Source organism: Eptatretus burgeri, chromosome 13, assembly GCF_056783735.1.
Source record: "Eptatretus burgeri isolate ZD-2024b chromosome 13, Ebu_testis_v1, whole genome shotgun sequence".
Lineage (NCBI taxonomy): Eukaryota > Metazoa > Chordata > Myxini > Myxiniformes > Myxinidae > Eptatretus > Eptatretus burgeri.
The window spans coordinates 42,586,012-42,607,073 of NC_140973.1; the positions used below are offsets into that span (position 1 = coordinate 42,586,012).

Genomic DNA, 21,062 nt, shown 5'->3' on the forward strand with positions numbered 1-21,062 from the left:
CGTCTGTGAATCCGTATCAACCTGCTGTCAGGTCTTTCCTCTTTGGCATCCTGCTTCACATGTTAAGAAAATAGTATGATCTACAGTGTTCTAATAAATATAGATTCAGCAATTTTTCATGAACACATTCTCATAAAATTCCTTTCCTCAAAGCACCGATGGTATTTTGTTCGCAGAATATTAAGAAATATATTTTATCATGGTGACATCATAAAGAGTCACAACCTGCATTTGTGATCACAGAACTTTAAAAAACCAAGCCCCCCCACCCCTCCCCTTTGTCCAACATAGGAATATATACCCTTTATTGAAATATGAACCATCAATTAATGTAAATGATGAGCAGACAAGGCTCACTTCCAACATTTCAACCAATGAGTGATTTCATTCAGGACTGTACAGGCATTACATGTTAAGTCTTAAGTGTCACGATAAGGAAAGGAGGGTAGTGGGGGAGTCACTTGACTGCAATACCCAACGTCTTTTTTTTTATCACCATCATGCATGTGATATATACTGGGTGTCGTGAGTTGTGTCAGGTCAGGTATAGAAGCATACGACGGAGCAGCGTCTCGCTGCGTCCACTTTCCGCCAGGACTCCAGGGGCCTCCGTCTGGCCATCCCCAAAGCATATGGCTCATCCTCATCTCCTTTAGTTGCTAATAAACCTGCTGCAACCACGAGGCACGTGGTCAGCCCATTGGCCTCCTCCACTCACGAGGCACGAGGCAGGGTCAGCGTCAGGAAAATGAGCCACATGTCCATACAGCTGCAGCTGATGCTCAGACTATGCAGGTCATAAATCTCATTTGAGTCTCTCTCAGCAACTGCTCATTGGACACAAAGTCCGACCAGCGATAGCCAAGGATTCTCCGAAGAGACCTGGTACCAAAGGAATTATGTCTCCATTTCAGATCCCTGGTCAGAGTCCAAGTCTCACAACCATGGAGCAAGATGGAAGCACCAAATAACTGAAAACTTCAACTTTTATCCTGCACAGGTACCGACAGCACCACACCACATCATCCAATTAATCCCCCAGGCCCCACCCAGACGTCTATTGACCTCTGGCTCACAGGCAGCAGAGACATGAATATCACTGCCAAGGTCTGTGACCTCAACAAAATGAGTTGTGTGTTTGGGTGAAATTGCCAAAAAATGAATTGCTTTATCATTCATATAAATGAAGACGAGTTCACATTTATATTCGTCATAAAAATTAATAAATATTTCTATGTTTCAGATATATTTATACAAATTGTACAATTTAAACTCAATTTATGTACAAATTAAAGTTTTTACATTTTCACCTTACAACTGAATGATCAGCAATATTTTACTTTTCTGCTTTAAGTCAGGTTGGGAACGATTGTTTTTTAATAACAGATACTTCAACATATACAGCACAAGAACACGAGGAGAGCCAGATGTCAGTATATTTTATGTGAACTGCAATGACATTAGTAGACAATAAATCGTTATGGTTATTATATATAATTGTAATCTAAAGGCCCAGTCACACCTTGACGTTTTAGCCAGCAATGGCAACGTATTAAAATGTATGTAAAACGCTGGCTTATGTTGAACTTTTGATGTTTTTTTTTAAAGATTCGGATGTATTCATAACGACTTGGTGTTATGCATAACATATTAGTAACGGACACAGAACGTTTCGTTGTGTTTTAGATAACTTATACCAACGAATGCTGAACCTGTTGTCGGCCTTCACAACCTATGCCCAACGATAGTCTAACTTAGGCATAGCGCGTTGCACGCATCGCCGACGATCACGTGGCGTAGGTTATGAAAAGGCTGCCGCACAACGATTCAAATCATAACCGCCGCAGAAATGGAAGTGTCAACATCGCAGACACACCTTGGCGATCTTGCCAGCGTATGCCGACCTCTGAAAAATGCGTCTAAAACGTTGGCGCATGTCGAATACGGTATGGGTATGTTTGGTATATGTGAATAGAACGCTAAAGTACGCTATCATACGTCGTAGTAAGTGGGGTACGTCTTGTAATTTTAAACATGTTGAAAATTCTACGACGTACTTGCCGTATGACACACGCTCCGCATGCGATGGGAATAAGTTGTACGCACGATATGCGATCGTTGACACACATCGACACACATTACTTGAAAGGTACTCATAAGTCGAAACACGTCAAGGTAATGTTTAGCGTCAGTGATCCAGTTTCCCGGTTTTTTTTTTCTTCAGTATGACAGTGTTCAGTGTACAGTGCGGTTATGATTTAAATCGTTGAGCGGCAGCCTATTAATTATATTATAACCACACTAGAAATCGAAGTGTCAAAATCACCATCATACCGAAGGAAGGAAGAAAAAAAAAAACTAAAAAAAAAAAAAACCAGGGAGTCTGGAACACTGACGCTAACCATTACCTTGATGTGTTTCGACTTATGAGCACCTTACAAGTAACGTGTGTTGATGTGTGTCACCGATCGCGTTACGTGAGTACAGCACGTTACTCATAGGTTAGAAATAAGTTTCGGGGACGCTAAACATTACCTCGACGTGTTTCGACTTGTGAGTAACTTAGAAGTAACGTGTGTCGACGTGTGTCAACGATCGCGTGACGTGCCTCCAACTTATGGCCAGCGTTATGCGGAACGTGTGAGTCATACGCTGGCATAAGTCTTAAAATTTCAAGCATGGAAAATTTGAGGACAACCGAAAAGTACAACGTTTAAAGCCAGCGTACAACGACGTATGGCAGTGTTTTTCAGCGTGCTCTCAATGTTATCAAAACTTACCCATAACGTATTCGACGTGTACCAGCGTTTTAGACAAATTTTCCAAAAAAATCGGCATAAGCTGGCTAAAACGTCAAGGTGTGACTGGGCCTTAAGATCCCACACAGCATCATGAGGCAAGCGCTCAGATGGGAGCCCCAACAAGTGAATCCTAAAACCAGTTTTACTCATTTACACTTTCCTAATGATGGAGGGACCAGCCTCTATTTCAACAAAGACAAATCTTAATATCACAAAGCAATCCATAAAATAATGACAGAAATCTAAATCATTATAAATCTTGATTGCTTTCAGTTCACTAATACAGTGAGCTGATTGAACAATGGTTTATAGTTCCCATGTTGCTCCAAAAAAAAAAAAATATATATATATATATATAGTTGAAAGTGTGTCTGTCTGTGTGTCTGTGTTTCTCTCTGACCTATGCACGCGAAAAGTACTGGACTGATCCTCACCAAACTTCACATGCTGACAGAACATGTACCCGTGAGTGTCCCGATGTAAAAGAATTGTACTTCCGACTTCCGGTTTCCGAATTATGACGTCATCACCTGATTTCATAACGTTAATTTTTCAAGTTCAGCCGATTGACATGGGACCAACGCCATTTGCAATAGAATGAAAAAATAATGCGACAGTCAAATGAAGACAATGACTTCCGACTTCCCGGTTTCCGAATTATGACGTCATCACCTGATTGTGTAACGTTAATTTTTAAAGTTCAGCCGATTGACATGGGACCAACGGAATTTGCTAGAGAATGAGAATGAATTAAGTCGCTAATGATGACATGAAACCAGCCTCACATTGTTGAGGCATTATGGTTTTTTATCTGATGCGGCAATAAATCTTAACATTTTTGAACTCAAATCTTCAGCATATAAAACATGGTGGGGAAAATATAATATTATAGTGGTGATGAAAAAAAATAATAATGGCGGCAGCCTCTAAAATTTTACAATTAACTGTGACATATACTCCTTCAGACCCGCCATCATCCACGGGATTCCTGTGCGGAGCACGGGTATCCCTGCTAGTATATATATATATATATATATATATATATATATATATATATATATATATATATATATATATATATATATATATATATATATATATATATATATATATATATATTTCTCCTGTTGCTGTTTTTCACAAAGTGTCAGAAGAATTTGAGAACCCATGCAAGTTCAATTTGTACAAACGACAAACAGCTTGTGAAGGTATAATGAATATCAGAGAAATCATTTATGGGTCACTGATGAATATGTGCTTTTGATAAGCATTGTCTTAGGATAAGTGAGTTCAATGAATGGATATCACGAGATCGAGGATGTTTATTCTTAATTCATGAAACATCCTGCAAGCAATCAATACCTACAGAAGATTGATTATTTTTTGAATGCCGGCTGCATTTTCCACCTAATCATCATATAGCTTTGTTAAAAAATTTCCACGGGTAAGCTCTCCTATGTTGAAAGTTTTGTGTCAATCCCTCAAGCAGTTGTGGAGAAAAGCAATTTAAAAGTGAACAAGTCTGGAGATGGCGATGTTTCTCGAGCAATGTACACGGTTCGCCTTTTTTATTTTTTGACCTTTGAGGGGACGCTACGGGCAAACTGGCGGGAATCGGGAGAAACGTAAATGATGAAAGTTGTAGTACTCGAAGAGCACTACTTGCATACCAACTTCCATTCAAAACAGTTGAAAACCCTAGGAGCTTGATGCCCAATTTATTGATTTTTTTGACATTTTCTAAGTTCGTGACCTTGTGACGAAAATGAAAAATCGAGCTCCGTGGGGCTATGCAGATGCCATTGGGCTAACCAAATACCGAAACCCCTGCCAGATTCGACAAACCCCCTCGGAGAAGATGTAACTTGAAACCGGCTACCTCCTAAAAACGCATGTTTTTGGGCGTGGCTCCACCCATAATGGGCGCAGCACGCCCATTCTCAGGAAAACACAACTACATCATGATATAAAGCTCCCACCTAAATTTTATCAGGATCGGATCAAAACCCACGGAGCTATGCTCGGGACAGACAAAGACAAAAACACACACACACACACACACACACACACACACACACACACACACACACACACACACACACACACACACACACACACACACACACACACACACACAACGAATATAGTGGTCACTCTGGCTGGCACTCGTGAACCAATAAGTGGTTGAATTCAGTGACCTGATATACAAATGCTCTTCAAATTTCAAGCAAATTGAATTAAAACTGAGGATTTTAGAAATTTGGCCTATGTTGACCTTTTGGTCTATGTTGACCTTTTGGCCTATGTTTACTTCAAAATTAATAGGTGGTTGAATTCAGTGACCTGATATGGAAATGCTCTTAAAATTTCAAGTCAATTGGATTAAAATTGAAGATTTTAGAAATTTGGTCTATATTGACCTCAAAATTAATAGGTGGTTGAGTTTAGCGTCCGCATCTGCAAATGGTCTTCAAATTTCTAGTCAATCGGATGAAAATTGAGGATTCTAGGAAATTTGGCCCAAATTGGCCTTTTAGCCTACGTTAATAAGTGGTTAAATTCAGCGACCTGATATGCAAATGGTCTTCGAAATTCAAGTCAATTATATGAAAGTTGACAATTTTAGAAAGAATTAAAAAATTTGGCTTATTTTGGGTTGACCTTATGGCCTATGTTGACCTTTTGACCTATGATAACCTCAAAAGTAATAGGTGTTTTAATTCAATGACCTGATATGCAAATACTGTTCAAATTTCAAGTCAATTGGATGAAATTTGAGGATTTTAGAAAATTGGCTCAAATTGGCCTATTGGCCTATGTTTACCTTTTTGGTCGACCAAATTTTATGAAACTTCAATGCGTGACTGTCGCAGGGTCGGTGACATTGTTCTGAAAATTTCAGAACGATCGGTTAAGCGGTTTGGGCTGGAGATGAGCGGACAGACAAACAAACACACAAACACACACAAACGGAGGCGATCAACATACTTGTCAAAAATTTTTTTTTTGCCAAGTGACAAACAAACGGACGCAAGTGCATTACCGTCTCCGAATTCTATATCATGCTATATATCGTTTTTGGTCCTTTCTCTCAATGGTGAAGAATCACTTTAAAAATTAAATAATTCTCGTATCCAGATGTCATCTAGAGTCTGATCTTCACCAAAATCGAATCAATTCGTCCTCCTCACACCCCTAACTTGTCCATCAAGTTTCGTCCGAATCCGTCCACAACTTTTTGAGATATCCTGCACACAAACAGACAGAGAGGGGTGGAAACATAACCTCCTTCCACCTTCGGTGGTGGAGCGAACAAATAATGTAGCATAAAATTACATGAAGTCAAAGTTTTAAAAAAATTTACTCCAGAAAGATACCAATGACGAGTATGTCTGATGCAAGTCGGTAAATTTGGCTTCAACTTTCTTGGTCACAAAAGTGATTGATGGGCTCGCATAGCATATCGAGAACACCAAAGGGACAACCAATATAAATAAGTAATTTCATCTTAACCAAAGCTGAAGGAACAGACTTCCAGACTCCACAGTTCCAAATGTTGCATCCACGACTCTAGCATGGCCAGCGACGTGGAAACAGTGTGTAACACTCCAATCATCTGCAGATATTTTATACACTATATACATTTAGTAGACAAATGCTGTGCTGCTATCCCCACATATATTTCCATGTCAGGAATCAAGATGTTGCTCATATTAACAGTTATCATCATCAATCATCGTCATTGTTTTTACAGTGATTGAATCGGATGTAAATTACGTGTCGGACAAGGACATCAAGAGACAACAATGTAGTTTTCCAGCAACTGTCAGCACATTAGTTGACAATGTGTAAATCAATTTCGTGCATGGGATTTGAACGTGGGATCTCAGCATTGTGAGCCAAGCGCTTCGATGACAACAAAAAGGGAAACAGACTGTTCGTTAACGATATGTTATAAACACATTTTTCACATTTCAGTACCAGCATTACTTTTCAAAGGCAGCCACAGACTGGGCATCTCCTGTCGTTCCAAGTATTTCTTTGAATATTTAGAGCTACTTACAGCCTCCAAGGTCTTTGTCCACAGCACAATGCAGTACAGCTCTTTCCTATCCGGGCTGGCACCGTCGGATCACATCCATCTCTCATGGATTCCATACAGAATCTAAGGCTCTCAGAATTATTTGCATCTCTCACGACGAGGTTGCATCACAAAGCCTGCTGCTCTTCACATCACAGATAGGTTGGTGACCTGTTTTTTGCTACTTCTCCTCCAGTCGAGCTCCCTCAACCCTCCCCAGCTCCATTCTTGAATTAACCCCTCCCGGTGAAACTCCAAAAATCCACGCTTATGGCACATGTCAACCCTTTTGTTCCTCTCTTTTTTTCACGTTTGTGGAACGACCTTTCTGAGATTGTTTAAAAGCACTCTCCTCTCCAGGGATTCAAGCAGGCAGTGCATTATCATCTCACATCGTCCCCACCCCATCCCAATCCACGATCGTTTCTGCCCCCACTCTTCCTTTTCTTCTCCTTCTCCTTGTTGTTTAACAGCCACAATTATTCCCACATTCATGGGAATTGGCTGTGGGCAGTGCTGGATTAACCATCAGGCAGACAAGGCATGTGCCTTAGGGCCAGCCAAAATTTCGGGCCAAAAATTATTTTCACATTAAATATTTGTCTTTTTTTGTATTAAATATTTTGTTCTTGAATCAGTTCATCTTTTGTCTGGGGTCCATTTCCATGAGCCCGAGATCTAAATTAAAATTTTCAGGCCATTCTCTAAAATTTCAAAATGTGCCTTCGGGCAAGCCGAGGCTTAATCCGGCACTGGCTGTGGGGGAACTTACTCCAGCCCCCCTCCACCCCCAAGTCATTCATGAACCGGCTGGTCAGGCCTGACGTTTGACCAAGGTTAGGGCAGGAATTTGTAATTTGTTCAGGGTGCCGGTGATAGCTCACCTATTCTTCGTGAAGGACACTGTGGGATCTTTAACGTCCATCAGCTAATGCCGACACCGGCAGAGTGCCCTGCCTGTGAAACACTGGGATGATAGTTTATATCTCGGTTGAGATTCAAACCCAGACAACCCCAGGCTAGACAACTTAGATGCAAGTGTGCATACCTCAAGGCCATCCTGCCAGCCAAATCCACAACAAAATAATGTATTTATTGGTTCACGAGCGCCAGCCAGAGTGACCACTATATTCGTTATGTGTGTGTGTGTGTGTCTGTCTGTCTGTCTGTCTCGAGCATAGCTCCGTGGGTTTTGATCCGAGCCTGATGGGTGGGAGGTTTATATCATGGTCTAGTTGTCTTTTACTGAGAATGGGCATGGTGCGCCCATTATGGGCGGAGCCACGCCCAAAAAAACGTGTTTTTAGGGGGTAGTCGATTTCAAGTTTCATCTTCTCCGAGGGGGTTTGTCGAATCTAGCAGGTGTTTCGGTATTTGGTTAGCCCAATGGCACCTGCATAGCCCCACGGAGCTCGATTTTTCATTTTCGTCCCAAGGTCAAGGTCACAAGGTCACGAGCTTAGAAAATGTCAAAAACAATCAATAAATTGGGCATCGAGCTCCTAGGGTTTTCAACTGTTTCGAATGAAAGTTGGTATGCAAGTAGTGCTCTTCGAGCACTACAACTTTCATCATTTACGTTTTTCCCGATTCCCACCAATTTGCCCGTGGCGTCCCCTCAAAGGTCAAAAAATAAAAAAGGCGAACCGTGTACATTAGTCGTGAACCACCACCGTCTCCAGACTTGTTAATATTATTACTACTTGGGGTACCTGGTGTTGCCCAGGTTAAAAAGAACATTAACAAATATTTATGTCAACTAACTTTTCCCAGGTTTAGGAGTTGAAAATTCATGAAAAGAAATATCATGAAAATTAAAAATTATATAACTCGTAAAAGTCGCAAAAACATAAAGAATAGCAGGGACCCACGGAGCATTCATGCAATGTAAAATGTGACTTCAAGTCCTCAACTCCCCGTCCCAATTCCAAAGTCTTCAAGATATACCTCCAAACACCGAGGCATTAATCCCTCCCTGATCAAAGGCTTCAAACCCCTCCCCCTCCCAACTCTGTCCAATCTTTGCTCCCCCTCCCCCCCACCCAGCCCCAAGTCCTCGCCCTCCCCCTCCCAACCCTAAGGCATCATTCCCCTCCTTACTCCAAGCCTTCAACCTCTCTCCCAACCCCTCCCTGCCACAACTTCTCAACCCCCCATAAAATTCCCACCCCCCAAAGCCTCGACCCCACCCTACCAACTCTGACCCATCACTGCTCCCCCATTCCCAACTCTATCTTCCCCTCCTCACCCTCCACCCACTCATAAAAGCAAACGGTCATTCCCACATCAAAACGGGAGAATATTTAATGCTTTCCCTTCTGCTCTCATACTATCACTGATTTCACATAAACGATGACCAAAATAGCTCCTCCATGTCATGGCCCGTCATGGCCACCTGTTCAATTCACAATCCTGTGAGATATGCGGAAACTCCATGGAATTGCAACTGTCTAGTGACCATGAGACCCAAAACGAATTTTATCTTCTTCCTGATGCATATATACACATCATTAAAAGTAAATAATGATGGATGTTTTCTTTCGCAATGTCACGAGATCCCCAGAAGTCCTCAGACAAAGACACGGGTTTTATGATCCCTGGTCGAGTCATTTAAAACAAAATAGTCATAAATAATAGCAAGGTCCTCTACAATCTCTGTGGTAAAAAAAACCCCTGCTTGAGAGAATGCCACATAGTTATTTGGGTGGTGTATAAATAACAGACTGCTGCATCGTCGCTGAGGCCTATTGTTACAAGGTCTGTGATGCCTACCAGGTCAAAATCCTTTTAACTGTTACTTTGGTTGTTTTACATTGAAGAGAAAACCTCGAGGGAGGGCATGGTGCTTGTGAATATGACAGCTCTGGAGAGGTCTTTGACTTTGCATAGCAGTAAGCACCAACCAACATGGCTGCTATATGATTGTTTTTTAAAGGAGAAATTGTGGGTGGTTAGCTGAACTGCCCAACCAACTGGTGGAACTCAGATGGACAATGCATGCATGACGTCTTTTGTAGTATAGATGGTGAAAGTCGTATAAAGAAATGTAATTTTGATTATTTTTTTTCTATTTATTTTGTGGGGGGGGGGGCCTAAAACACTTCCCGACCCCCACTAAGGAATGTGATCGGGGATCATTTAATATCACCTTTCATGTAGCTACTTCAAAGGCTGAGGCACTACAGAGAATCCAACTTGAAAAAAATCCAAAATTTTCAAATGTTGTTTTTTTGCCAAACACACATCCCGGCATTCACTGATTTGCATCCATTTGAAACCCTGAAAGTTTGCATCTATCCTACGAAGATGCAAAGGAAAACATTTTTGGACAATATTCGAGTGAGTGAATTTTTTGAATATCTAAGTTCGTTTTCGTGTTTAGAACGAAACATTAAACATTTGGTTAAGATTAGCAATGACAGTTATTAAAGAGTCAGGCAGGACATGATGGCAGTTAGTGTGTTAATGTAATGGGTAATTTAGTTTGGTTTATTAAATACTACCAGGAGTACCTGGTGTTACCTGGTGCTGTTCTAATCCTGTTGGCATTTTGAAGAAATCAAATTTGTTTTTTGTGGGGGTGTAAAACACTTCCCTACACCCATGAAGGAATTGGTTTGGGGATCATTTTATATTACCTTTCACGTAGCTACAAAGGCTTTGGCACTGTGGAGCAACTTAAAAAATAAAATCCAACTTTTTATTTCCAAATTTTCCAAAACGTTTTTCCCTGAGAACACTCCCCGGCACTGACTGATGAACCTCTGAAAGTTTGATGAAAATCTGTTCAGCCATCTCTGGCGAAAATGGTGACACACACAAACATCACTCCTATTCTAATATATATAGATTACTCGCAGGAATACCTGGCGTTGTCTGGAATTGACAGGTCTAACTTTTGTGGGGAGCTAAAACACTTCCCTATACCCAGTAATGAGTGGGGTCAGGGATTGTTTAATGTTACCTTTCACATCGCTATAAAGGCTTAGGCATGATAAAGCAATTTACAAAAAAAAAATCTAAATTTTATTTTCAATGGCAACGTTGAATACTCATTGATTGAATACTCACCAGAATATTCAATGGCAATATTCAACACTCAACGGCACTCATTGATGAACATCTGAAAGTTTGACGAAGATCCGTTCAGTCATCTCTGAAAAAAAATGCTGACACACACAGACAGACAGACAGACAGACAAATGGCTCTCTTTTAGTATAGATTATTGTATTTGGCAATTCCATGCCAAATACACTATTATTACTGTAATTCTTTATTATTCTTTATTTTCGTCACACATCCATTGCCCTAAAACTCCTCCTAGGGCTTTTGTCTAGGAGCAGTAACAATTATGTCTTTGAAATGGGCTGCATTCAAGGAAGTGCAGTGTCAACTTTTGACCTTGAAATTCTCAAGGTTAAGGTCAAGGTCACACAAAACGTCAAAAACACATTTTGCCCAATATCTTTGCCCAACGGAAAGATACAGGTTAGCCGCTGACATTTTCTGATAGGTGACAACAGGGCCTACAAAAAATCTTACTAGACCAAAGTTGTGTGACCTATATCTTCTGAGATCGGTAGGGGTCAAAGTTCAACAAAACACATTTTGCCCCATATCTTCGCCCCACAGAAAGATACAGGTTAGCCGCTGACATTTTGTGATAAGTCACAACAGGGCCTACAAAAAATCTTATTTGACCAAAGTTGTGTGACCTATATCTTCTGAAATCGGTAGGGGTCAAAGTTCATGACATTGCCAAATACGTATTCGCTTCTTGCGAATGCAGCCCTGTAATAAATATTATAATTACGCATGAAGAAAAATATGAGTAAGATTTGAAATGGGTTTGTCTTTACAAAAAGGCTAAAAGCCTGAAGCATGAAAAAGTTGCCCATGCCTGGGAAAAATGTGTGACACTGGCGAGAAGCAGAATAGAAAACAAGTCACATCTGTGCTGAGTTTTCCTGATGCAGGAGCATTCTTTCATGTTTGGCAAAAAACCTTTTGACTCCCGCTCAGATTACAAAACAACTAAAGGGGCCAGCTTGATTTGAAGGCACAGGAATGATTCCTCAAGTTTCTATTATACCCGACAGGAAATAAACACAGTAACTGTAGTTGCCTGTGAAAAGCTTTGCTGAAAAACGTATTATGGTAATTCATAGCCAATAGTTTATCGCTCTTGTCAGCATTACATTTGGTCATGTGGCATTAGGCATTACTAATCTCAGAAAGAGAAATTGCTTTGGTGAGAATGACATCGGCGTTGAATTACGAACTCATCGGTCGAATTGAAGTACAGATTACAAACATCTGCCATTGACCGAAAATAATCCATGGACAAGCTTCTTCCAGGAGCCTCGACTTTGTATACAAAGAAAAAAAACCCTGGCAACCTAAAGAAGACCCTGGAAGAAGCAGAGGAAGACATAATAATGGAGAGATGAAATTGAAATCTTTTCTGGAGCACAATGGCCATAAATTATATTGAGTAGAGCAGGGTGGACCATGTTGAAGCAGGGCTTCACCCTGTAATGGACTAAATAGTCAAGTCAGGACATTGGTTGAGATTAAGTTGGTTTTGAAGATGTTGCTGGTTATTGTGCATTAATTTGGATATGGACTCAGCTTTAAAGATTAACATTAGCACCAGCATCAGCGCTTTACTTTCATGAAATATATATATCATCACGCTCAAAATGAATGTATATGGTTTCCATAACATTTATGGCTTTTTATTTTTAGTATAGCCTGTAAACTGATCAAAAATTGAATTCAACGCAATTCACCCATTGTGAAAATAATGGATCCTCAGGCGTTTGTTAAAAGAACTCAACAGAAAGTAACCTGCTTCATTTCTCCCTTGAATTAATTTGGTCATGTTGAAATCCACTAAAAGCATTTGTCATGATCTGACAATTTGAGAGATGAAGCCTGGACTATTACACAGTAATCGCACACAAAGCTATTAATTCTGGCACAGTCCCGGACAATTAAACTCTCCACATAAAAACTGCTAGGCTGAAACAATCCTGAGTCTCTTGACGTCGAAATGAGAAAATCAGCAACGAGCAACACTGATGTGTAGCTGTTTTCTGTAATTACAAACCTTGGACATTAATCGCATGTGTCTTACATTAGTAACAAGTCGGATGACGGTTGCCTTTTTGTGGGAAGGAGAAAATCTCCAAGGGGATTTTTATGTGCAAAATATTTTCCGATACTTTTCAGGTTATCCAAGGGCCATATACAGTACATTCTGCATATGAGGGGTTTGGTGGTGGAGTTGGTAAGGCTTTGTTGTATTGCCCTTACTGGTGTGGAATCGATTCCCAAGGTTGCTGAGGTTCGAAATTGGGACTGCTTTGAGCACCCTTGATGTTCTATCACGAGTGAAGGCCTCCACCACATACTAGGTACGTGGCATCTGGCAGCAGGGGAGGGGAGAGGAAAAACAATCAGAGGAATGGGAAGTCAGAATGATGGTGAAGAAAAGGAAAATAAAATTGTGATAAGAGGGAAGCGATTAGAAGAGGAATACATGTGGTTAAAGAAAACAAAATTGGTGTTTAACATCCCACCATTTTGTGCTTGAACATAGCTGCTGGATTTTGTGTAGATTGCCCTTTGAATGTTCACATCATTTCAAAATAAACCCTGGATGAGGATAACTCACCATAGTGTTCGCCTGTATAGAATTTATGAGGACCAGAAAATAAAGATAAAACGATATTGGAGACCATGAAGCTTTCCACCTTCTGTGACGTGAGATCTCGACACCTGTGAGGATCATTTCACAAATCAATGCAGTTGATATTAAAGTAGTTTATGCATGTTTCTGGACAAAATGTAAAAATACCAAGTACAATCATGATGGGAAGACAAACATGACTTGTTGCACCAGAGCAATGACCAATAAATTTAAAATAACATGCATTTATGGCTGAACATTTTTATTTGTACATGCAAAATACTGCATTAAAAAGTAAAGCTCATGTTTATGTTAGTTGGTTCATTATGTCTGTCTGTGCCATATCTGCACTGCAAATGCCCCCTTCCATTGTAACTTCTGGTAGTGTTAATTATACTGTGAACCTCAGGCAAGGAATTTGATGAGAGTACTGGCAGACAGAACCCTTGCATTTTGATGGACACCAACGAATCTGTTTAACTGTTAAAACCACAATGCAGAAAGAAAAGATAGCTCTAAGGGTCCCTCCAATGTATGACCTATTCTGAGATGCAACATTCTCTGATTTTGAGTTGGTTTAGAGTAAGTCTGAACTTATTTATTGTTAAATTAAGAATCTAACTAAAGTATATGCATTCCACTTACAAGGCCATCCTGCAGAAAATGTTTACTTGCATAACCACGAATGTATATATATATATATATATATATATATATATATATATATATATATATATACATATACATATACATACATTTTAAATGGCTCTGTTGGCTAATTAGTTTTTTTAAAATATGTTGAAGGCTCCAGTCATGGACTCTGAGTCCTCATCAAGGCCTGGCCTTAAATAAAAGAAGTGCATCGATTTATTAATACATCTACTTTAAACCCAGATGGTAATGTATTGATTCCATCACTCATATACCTTTTATCATCAAATACTGTTGGAGCTTTCTTACTAACTGTCTCTGAGAATATTTCGTGTTTATAATTTTTAATAAGATTAATCTCTCGATAAACATGCTCTCTTCTACATACATTCAAGGTAATATTGAAAGTTTGTGGTCTCTTTTAATACACTCATCTTTTGACCTTTAAGTTTCTTTTCACATTAGAATTCATTTAACCCTCTCATTAAGTATTTATAAGCCTATGCCTTTGATCTAATCCCTACAAATTTACTTAGTATCTTTTCACCTAATTAATCTTTAAATTTACCAAGAACCCTTTTCTTCTTATTTCAAAAGAGCAGGTTATGAGGATCATAATTACTTGGATCATAAATATCTTCATCTTCTTTCATATCCTTATAAACATCACCTGTAGTTATCTCGAGTATAAATCTATCCATATCCATATATAGCAACACAATATTCTCACCATATTTCCTCTTTAGATTATTATAAAAGTAATCATACATTAAATACTTTGAAAGATGTAAAACAGCTGTTCCCACATAAATAGATTTATCCATCTTTATACTCTCTTTATTCAAATGAACAGCACAAAAATTATCTGTAAATATTTCTACTCTATTAAAGCTTGGTTTATTTATCAACTTCTCCGCCTGCTCCCAAATTGTAGCAAGTCTTACATTTTGTCTATTCCTTATATTTTCCATTGTTTTACCAAGTACAGAATTATTCATCAACTTGTAAAAGTCCTCAAAATCATTATTAGCCTTTGTTCTCATCCTCATATTATAATCAATATATTGACCTAACCAATGACTTTGACTAAACTTTAGTACCCTATGTACCTTTTTAACTTGAAGTCCTGCTTCTATAAAGTGCCTTAGATTTCTTTGATGTAAAACATACTTCTCTTTATCAAACAATGTTGTTGGTAATTTAGTTGTAGGAATATATTTAAACTCATTTGAAGAACTAAAGAAATGTTGTTGATAACCACCGAATAGCTGCTGATTTGGGGATCTCTTTTTCAGCTCCATAAGGAAGGTCTTTATGTTTGTTATGAAGTTTACTTGGATCGTTTAAATATACTTCAAAATAACACCCACAACCCCGTAAATCTAAATCTTCTTGACTTGTGGAGATGATATCATCAAAGATAGATTTGTACTCATATTCTTTCACCCATTTGAAATTACCATAGGGTTGAGATTCAGACATTGCTCAGCCATACAAGTTATGAGCATCAATGTACATTAACTAAGATGTGGGCTTATCAGGTGAGAAGTCTGGAAGATATTTATTATTTGCCTTAGCATATCTCTGAACAAACTTGTGAAATTCCTCCTCTTTTAGCCTTCTCAATCATCAAGAGCACATCTACATCACTTCGAACATCACTTGTTTAGCCATTTTTAACATAGCACTCCAGGCTAGTCCAGGAGATATATATATATATATATATATATATAATGATGGACAGGATCAATTCCATAGGAATCTTAATTATAACAAACATCTCAAAATTTCTCAAACACATCAGAAAGTAATAAAACATCAGATATTAAATAAAGGTCATGATATTCACCCATATTGTTTATCTCAAACTCTTTCCAAACTTGTTTTGCTCTTTCATATTCTTCGCCCATAATATGACATCTTCCTAACTTGTTATAAAAATGCTTTTGAGGAGGAAGCCTTGTTTCTTTAAAACTTTCAAAGGAATTCATATAATCATATGGGTAATTGCCCTTTTTAGTAAGAAGAGAAATGTATTTACCCAAGTCGGCTTCAGTCCAAAATTGACTAGAAAGTATAAGAAAAGGAGATGTTTGAAACCAAAGAACTTAGAGGGCTAGTAATAAATTTATGAGTCAAGAAATCTAACATTTGTATTTACACCCATTTCTTGAGTATAAATCTGTTTTGTAAATGAGATGTAATTTTGATCTGTATTAGGAATTGCAATTATCTTTCCAGGAGTCTTACTTAGTTCTTTTGTAAAGAGATGTGTGTCATTTTGACAATTATTATGAAGACATACAGGTATTAATGTAGGGATTCTATAATTAGGATTACAATTGTTATGAGCTACTCCTCTATATTTCCCCATCATATGGCAATGATGTCCAACCCTTTTATCAGTTTTTACCAAAGCCTCTGAGCATATATGACAAGTCTTGCTTCTTCAAATTCTTTCTCTTCATTTGGAGATGTCAAGGGGTTTATTTGTACTTGACATAATTTCAGTTCGCTGAATACAATCATCCTCAATCGTTTTAACAAATTCATCAGCAGCATCAGGTCCTCCACACAACTCCAACTTATCATATTCACTTCCGACAGATGGTTTAATGTAATAACAAAACCCAAAGGGATATGCTTTTGATATTTTTAAATATCATCAGTCTTTTCCAAGATGCTGTCAAAATCAGCATATATTACAATTGGGTGTTTTATACATTTATTTGTTTCATTAAATGCAACTTTCTCTCCTGGTTCTGGCATCTCAACAACTGCTGCTTTATGATTAGAACAATACTTTGAATGTTTATCAAGTTTTTGTTGAGATTGAAAGATATTTAGACATCTCTTACAAGAATATGATTTATTCTTTGATTTATAAACTTGACTACCTACCAATCGAGAAAAGTTTTTGAAATAAGCATAATGAGGGGTTTCTTTATTAGTGAAATAAAGGAGATCTACATGCCGGTCATTTGACCAATTATCATTGGATATAGTATTACTAGTTCTTAGAATTTGGACTTTCTTTTTATCAGTTAAACCATAATCATTTATTGATAGGTTATGCATATTCTCAAACTTTGTTATATCTTTTAAGCTCATGGGTTCTCCTCTAGAGATGCCGAGATCCCCACTTCTTAATTTATTCTCATATATTTTAAACTTTGAAACTCTTTCACAGTCCCTTTTCTGTGGATAAAGATGTGCTAAGATACTCCAGAGAAAGCATTTATTGTCACTATTTTTAATATTAATTATTGCTTTTTTATTCTTTATATCTTTAGGTAAATCAATATAAGAAGAAGCCTTTATTTAGCAGAGTGGATTTAAGAATATTAAGATCAATATATGAAACATTCCCAATGTTGAACCCCCTACCTTTTTGTTTTTCTTCTAATTCAAATCTAATAAGCTCTTCAAAGATAGGAGATTTAAGGAAGCCATCAATTGATGTAATAAGGTGTGGTGGATTCGTTCCCATATATTTTTCTTCAATAACATTATCTTCTCTTGAGATGATAAAGGAGGCACCAAGATATATTTTGAATTATTTATGTTTTTTCAACATTCTACGAACAACCTTGATAATTGAATCCTTTGAGATATGAATCACTTCTCAAACGGATCTTACACTAATATTAAATGTTATAAGTTTTACTTCTATCCAATCTTTAAAACATCTTTGAAGAGTTGTTATTTCAAATGGTTTTGTCTCAATGACATCTCTCTCTAATTCAATTTTCTTCTTATTTCTCTTCCAGTTTCTCTCAATGTTGATTATGTGCTTTTGTGATTGAAGGTGTTTTTTTATAACTCTCTTTTAAGACATCCTTAGAACAGATATTACAATCTTTTGTTTCTCATTCAAATGGAAATATTTGTCTGAAAAGATTGAAAGTGTTTGTTGGTTTGAAGGTGTTTTTTTATTTATAACATTTATATTCATGATTACAAATGTCACAGGATCTTGTATTCACCATATCTATATCGAAAAGCTTTGCTTAAAATAAAATTTTCTTCAGGAAAATCTCACGGTAATTCATAGAAGCTTTTCATTTAAACTAAAATTTTCTTGATGAAAATTCCATTTTATTTACAGGTGAATCTGTGCTTAAAACCATTTTACACACCAACTTTTTTTTACTTAATAAATACAATGTATCAAGACACAAAAGACAAGTTTCACTCAATCTCTACATTTGTAAAAGATACTGAGAAATATGTCGAGGATGTAAAACTGAATAAAGATAAATACAACTATTGGATAAAAACAATTATGGTGAATAACATGAGTTCTTCAATCCCTTCAGTGGAAGGGCTTTTATTATATCTGGAAGATCATCAATTAAAGTAGCTCTAACAAAAGTTTCTCCTCTACTTCTGGCAATATATTCAAAACTCGAAAAAGCAATGAAACAAGAAAAAGTATTAAAAAAGAAAAACCTTATGAATGAAACTTTAGAAAGAAAATAAAAGACCATCAGCAATATGCAAGGAGAAATTTGTATTTTTTTCAAGAGCCCTAAAGATGTAAATCTTGATAAAATAAAGGATGCTAATATATCAGGTGAAATGACATTTTGTTCAGTAGTAGTTAAGGACCATTATAAAATTATCCTTTAATATATAAAATGCAGGAGTTGAATCTGTTCATGAAAAAGAGTATTTCGATAAAGATGGTAATGTTTTGTCGACTCATGAAATACGAGTCATTATTCAAGTGAAGATTTTGATTATGAGAGTGATAATAGTATCTTTGTTGGAACAGAAGACAGTTATGATACCGAGAGTTTGTGTTCAAACGATAGTTATGAAAGTAGTTTTATAGATGATTGTGAAAGCACCAATGAAAGTACTGAAGATGACAACGAAGACCAATTTTATTTGAAGTAAAGTTTTACTTCATAAATATGAAGAGTATACGAGATCTTGAGCCTCTTGAATTCCCTAATTCTCCATATGACAAATTTGAGAAATGTCCTGCATGTGATAGAGTGATATTAAACACAAAGTCAAAAGCCTATAACCAATGTATATTCTGTGATTATCTTCTAATTGATGAAAATAAAAAATATAAAAAGGAAACCAACCGTTTCAAAATTACACTAAAAATGAATTACTTTACTTGATTAATAAGAGAAATGAATGTTAAGTACGAGGGTAATAATACACCTTTTCTTACAAGAGAAAAGACTGAACAAATGACGGTAATGTTTCATGGATTGATGATCTATCTTATTAACGATTGTCATTTTCAAGGAAATAGCAACACAAGATATTTCATAAATAAAATAATGGATTATCTTGAAATTAAAACTGAACTCAGGATAAGTGTGTCATGTCGGAGTGGTGTTGTCGGGAGAGTGTGTCGGAGTGGTGCTGAGGTGTCGTCCACCAGACGGCGGTTTCCTTGGGTTAACCTGAGGCGGTCCCTTTGGGTGGGTGCCTGGAATGTCCTGTCCCTAAGAGAGGATGATCACCTGTCTCTGTTATCATCAGAGCTCAAGCGTTTGGACATCGGGATTGCAGCTCTCTCTGAGGTTCGGAGACCGGATTGCGGCGAGATAATGGTGGGTGGTTACACCTACTATTGGTCTGGTCGCTCTGATGGTTACCATACCCAAGGAGTTGCTGTAGCTGTGTCCAATAAGCTGACCCCAATGATAATTGAGGTAACACCGGTCAATGAGCATATTATCAGATTAAGGATTCGTCACTCCTAAGGTGTCATTTCCCTGGTCTCTGTTTATGCTCCGACTGAGGCGAGTGATCTCACAGTGAAGGATGCATTCTATGCCACGCTCGAGTCTGTGGTTGATCAGTGCCCCAGGCGAGATACACTTCTTGTCTTGGGGGATTTCAATGCATCGACTGGAACTGATAGGGATGGTTATGGGATGTGTGTTGGTCCCCATGGGTCAGGAAATATGAAAATATGAACATCTTCAGTCCCATACCCACGACAACTTGACGCAACAAAATAATATGAGGCACCTTTATTGTCTTTGGAAACTTATAATACCTTGTTTAATATCACAGAGAAAAATGACAAGTTCAGTTATATTCCAGGATGCAGTTACAAAACTATAACAGTTTCACCCAGAGCATCCGAGATTTCTCAAATATCTTCTGAAATTGCTCGACTTATGAAAGAACAGGATGATGAACCCAAAAATATTGTTATAGATATTCCAAAACATACTTCAAAATCAACGAATAAACTTAAAAATAACTACAACTTTCATTTCACAATTGATTATTCATTTAGAGAGTTATTGGGTTTCTCCTCAAAAAAGATTGAAACTAATGGAACGTTTTATAGTGATCATGGCATTCAAATATCCTCAGGCATAAATTCGGTATTAATTCACTGTGATTTGATTGATGGTGCTTATAATGATTGAATAAGAACAAATACAATATTTTCATTCAGTGCATACTCAACCGCAATTGGTTATAAATTCAATATGGAACCACAAAATCTGGTTTATCTACCCGTGTCTGGAAAAAAAACATATACAGAGTAAATTTTAGGAGAACCGACCAAGATAATCGCATGATATCTTTTAATGGAGAAATTATATCCATCAGAATTCACCTACGTGAAGTTTTCCAAGAAATAAATACGATGGTTATTGTGAGGAAACACAAATTGGGAAAATATAAAATAATTACAGGGGATGGGATATTCCTTTCCCCACACTATAAGGGTGAAGGTATGTATCTTGGTGGAGGATACTCTAAATATAAGCGACAACAGGGTGTAGGACATCAATTTTTGAATAAAGGTGATGAGATAATTGATACTCTAATGGGTATAGGTTC

At 37.7% G+C, this 21,062-nt stretch overlaps 1 long non-coding RNA gene across 2 annotated transcripts in view; it reads right to left on the reverse strand.

The window, feature by feature from the left end:
* The window catches only part of LOC147014309 (uncharacterized), a 51,280-nt gene extending 37,064 nt beyond the window's left edge, over positions 1–14,216 (reverse strand). For both annotated transcript variants that reach the window (XR_015050723.1, XR_015050722.1), the window contains exons 1-3: positions 13,563–14,216; positions 13,202–13,313; positions 10,954–11,051 (exon numbers count right to left, since the gene is read on the reverse strand). This is a non-coding gene — a long non-coding RNA (uncharacterized LOC147014309). The remainder of the gene's footprint in view (positions 1–10,953; positions 11,052–13,201; positions 13,314–13,562) is intronic.
* Positions 14,217–21,062: the final 6,846 nt, after the last annotated feature.